At 46.3% G+C, this 4186-nt stretch overlaps 1 long non-coding RNA gene across 1 annotated transcript; it reads left to right on the forward strand.

Annotated features, from left to right (window-relative positions):
- Positions 1 to 1449: 1449 nt before the first annotated feature.
- LOC135383236 (uncharacterized) lies at positions 1450 to 3394 on the forward strand. Its single transcript, XR_010419766.1, has 4 exons — positions 1450 to 1761; positions 1841 to 1904; positions 1981 to 2445; positions 3360 to 3394. It is a non-coding gene; the product is annotated as an uncharacterized LOC135383236 (long non-coding RNA).
- Positions 3395 to 4186: the final 792 nt, after the last annotated feature.

Below are 4186 nucleotides of genomic sequence, written 5' to 3' on the forward strand. Positions count from 1 at the left end.
CATAAAATTATTTCCCGATAGATCCCCGTTCGTGTCCCGGTCAGAATTCTTTCCCGATAGATTCCCGTTTGCGTCCCGGCCAGGATTCTTTCCCGATGGATCCCCGTTAACGTCCCGATCTGCTGTGGTGTACTGGCTAAGTATTTCTTCCCGCTCGTCTCCCGATGTTTATGCAGATTCGGTAACACGTGATCGGATGGTACAGCTCGAGACAAAGTTTCTGAAACACGGGTATTCTGTATTGGACTTTTCCCAGCCACCTTTGGGGAATGCTTGTTGAACAGAATCCTTGGGGATTCTGTTCAACAAGTGTTCCCCTTAGGCCGCAGGGGAGGCGTAGAGAAGTGAAATACAAAACACCCGTGTTTCAGAAACTTTTGTCCCAAGCTGTACGAGACAGTGAAGCATCCCTTCAGGAAGGAATTTGGCTGTCTGGTATGAGGTAACTCTTTCAAACATTGGGCTGCAGTTCACTTCATGTGTTGTGTTGTATGACGGAAAACATGCACACGCAGCACCCTGAACAGAAGTATTAATGGAGCCTCACTTCAAAGCACGCAAGTACAAGATACTCGGGAAGAGTCGGCCACGCCCGAACGAAACGACCGAATCTCCCGAAACGAAAAACTCACGTGAAACGAAACGAAGAGAGCTTTAGCAAGTCGAACTGATCGGACGAAAACCGCTGCACCGAAACCCGCAAAGACTACGCTGGAGCTCCCTGCATTTGGGCTACCGCGACTGCCATCGCCATCATCTTTGTTTTGGTTGTCATTGCTGGGTGCAAATGGCCGGCGTGTGTGTTGTTAACGTTTCTGTGCTACAAGTTTTGCAAAGTTTGGTTCGGAGGGAGTATGGAACGCCGTTTTGTGGTCAACGTGGCCAGAGTGCCTCAAAAGTACTCCTGCCGCATTCTGGTCACTGTTATAAATGTGAATCCCTGCCACCATCAGCAGCTTTTAAGTAGATTCATGGCACATGAGGAACCTGCGATGTACACCATCGCACACAGTCAAGAAAAATGTAGCATTTAACCTTGCTTTCCTTCATTATAACAAACAACAAAAAAGAAACACTAGAGAAAGGGTCGGCAAAACAGTGAGTGTTTTGTTGTTGTTGTTTTTGATTCTATCGATCTCTCACTGTCAGGTTCCTCTGCCGATCTGTTCACAATCATAACTAACTAATACCTTAGCTTTGGCCAATCTCATGTTGCAATTTTGCTTCAAACACAACATTCAGTGATTCTTACGAAAACAGCAGCATTTCTGAAAGATCCTGGAACGGCCACAATCTCAAGAGGTAGTACGATTCTACCCGTCGTCATATTTCGTCCGCCAAGCCATCGCGCGGAGATGTTGGCTCCATGCCCATTTCAACACAGGCTCACCCGCGCTCGCTCGCGCGTCGTCGCTTGTCTTCCATGCCACCAGCCAGCGCTGCGCGCTGCCTGTCGCGCATGCCCTGTTCTTGTTGGCTTCGCTTTGGCTGCTGTAACGGTCGTTTCTCGTCGCCGCGTGTAGTTCGCGTAATTGCGAGCGTTCCAGCAAGTCTAAAGCGTTTTAGAGGCTTTGTATTGTTGTCCTCACCTGGTGCTGTCGTTCTTGCAACCCGTCTGATATTGCAACTGTCTGTAAGTGGAAGCGTTTCTTCTAACCGCGAGCAAACCAGTCGGTCTCGTTTGACATGTCAAAGAGTGAAGACGCTACCTTGCATGTGAAGCCAAATCGTTCTTCGCCTTCAGGATTATTGCCGTTTCAGGTGTGTAATTAATATAACTCTGAAGTAATATGTTCGACTGCGCCATGCATTCTCATTGTTCGTTTTACTCTATTTGCAGGGATCTGCGCAACGACAGGGAGATAGAACGCCAAGTGAAGTCGACTGTATACTCTGTGCAGACGGTATGTCATATGTCTCTACACTGCTCTACATATAGGTGTCCTGCCATCGTATTTTCTGGAACGATATTTCTTGCAGGTTCAGCGTGTATGACGCAGCGGCCTTCAGCAAGAGAAACTCAAGCACCGTGTTCAAATGCGGTGGGGACTCTTGCTGGCCATGACAACGCTTAGAAGTGCTTTTTCGGAAGAAGGACAAGTTGGACCGGAAATGAGGACCTAGGTGTGCTCTTTTGCGCTGTTGTTCACCGTTCGATCATTACCAGTTTTTGTGCCCCCGTGAGTTCAACGCTTAGGTATGTTGATGATAAATGGATATGCGTTAAAAGGTACGTACTCCGGAGTGGTGAATTGTTCTGGTGAAGTGATTTGTTGCTGCTATCTCCTGTTTCGTGAGGGTTCTTGTTGGTACTCATATACCGCAGGCATGAGGGGCTTTCTTTGCAGAACATTTCAGTAAACCAAGACTGCAGCATTTTCAAGATTGCCATAACCAGCATCAATGCAGCTCTCATGTCAACATCAGCATCAAGACAGCTCTGATGTGAGCATCAGCCAGGGCAGCTCTGATGTTAACATCATCAGAGCAGCTGTGATGTTAACATCAGATCTGATGTGATTTGGGACACTGTCTTGATGCTAACATCAGCTGGTGTTAACATTAGCATCAGAGCAGCTCTGATGTTAGCATCAAGACAGTGTCCCAAATCACATCAGACCTGATGTCGCTTTTTTTTTTCAATAGGGATGCTTCTCCTTGACCATGTTTTTTTTTTTTTGCTTATTGACGTTTTTGTGAAGGAACGCTGAATATGCGCACACCATTGACTGTCAGCTCTAGTCCCGGTCAGCTGTCATTTTTTACAGTTTTCGTTGTAGTAATTGCTAGTCATTTGCACCAAAGGCGCTGGATGTGAACTATTTTCTCTTTCCTGGACTTGCATTTCTCCCAGTCGTTGGCTTTGTCATTTTTTCATAATTTAAATTTTCTCTTGGTAACTCTTGAGTTTCGTAATCCCTACGCTGTGCATTTTACCATTTTTGATAAAGCTAATTCCACGTACCGTGCACATACTATTTTGTGCTGAAGTGCAGCAATTGTTTCGTTACGTCTAATGTTACATGCCATTCATTTTTGTGTCTGGGCAGTACTGAAGCGTGAGCAGATAGGCAGACTGCCTATTACTGCATAACTTCGTTTTCTTTGAGGCACCACCACTTGGACAGGCAGACCGCCTCTTGCTGTATACTTTTTCTTTCTTTTGAGACACCGTTGACGTGAGAGTGGTTACGCAGGCAGGCTGCATATTACTGTATACCATTTCCCACCGTGCAGCAATTTTACCGTTACGTCTAATATTAATGCTACAAGCCGTTCATTTCTTCCAGGGCCATTACCGAAGTGCAAGTGGTTAGGCAGACTGCCTACTACTGCATACCTTTTTTGTTTCCTTTCAGAGACCACCTCTTACTGTGTACGTTCCCCCCCCCCCCCCCTTTTGAGACACCATTGAAGGGCCAGTGGTTACGCAGGCAGGCTGGATATTACGGTAGACCATTTCCACCCTTTTCTTTTCAGGCTACATTGGCAATGACAGTAGTTATGTGGACATGCTGCATATTTCTGTATACCCCTCTTTTTTTTGTTTTTCATTTCAGACACAATTGGCATGCATTGGATGATGCAGGCAGACTGCTTCGTGTACACCACTCGTCGTTTAGTCTATTGAGGTGCTCCAAGTGTTGTGTCAGTCTATTTCCTCTCCGAAAATAAAATGTTGGGCTCTACACACACTGTTTACACTCAAAATTATTGTAATTATTAAAAATAAGCATATTAATGCTAAAATATGCATGGGGGGGGGTAAATATGCATGGGGGGAGCCCCTGCCAGCATTATCGGGGATCCGCCGGGGACCTGCTGGGACCGAATACTTGCTGCCGATGTCGGTCCTTAATCATCCCGGTGTTGCAAACTGGAGGAAGGACCGGTATCGGCTGGTGGCATGCCCCCGACTTTGTAGGATTCTTTCCCGATGCTGGACCGGCTTCGCCCCGGTCCTTTGTGCTGCTTGGGTGTCGATCTTCATTTCAATATCCTGGGACTATAAGCAAGTCTACAGTTATTCCCAGTGCCTTCCATTAGAAACGCATTTTTTGCACTGTAATGGGATACTGTGTGACCGTCAATCCTAATTTTCGATATTGTGGGACCATTTCCATGTCTATCGGTATTACCCATGCTTTTCATTCAAATGCAGGTTCCTGGAGTATAACGGAACAGT

This window comes from Ornithodoros turicata, chromosome 2 (assembly GCF_037126465.1).
Source record: "Ornithodoros turicata isolate Travis chromosome 2, ASM3712646v1, whole genome shotgun sequence".
NCBI lineage: Eukaryota > Metazoa > Arthropoda > Arachnida > Ixodida > Argasidae > Ornithodoros > Ornithodoros turicata.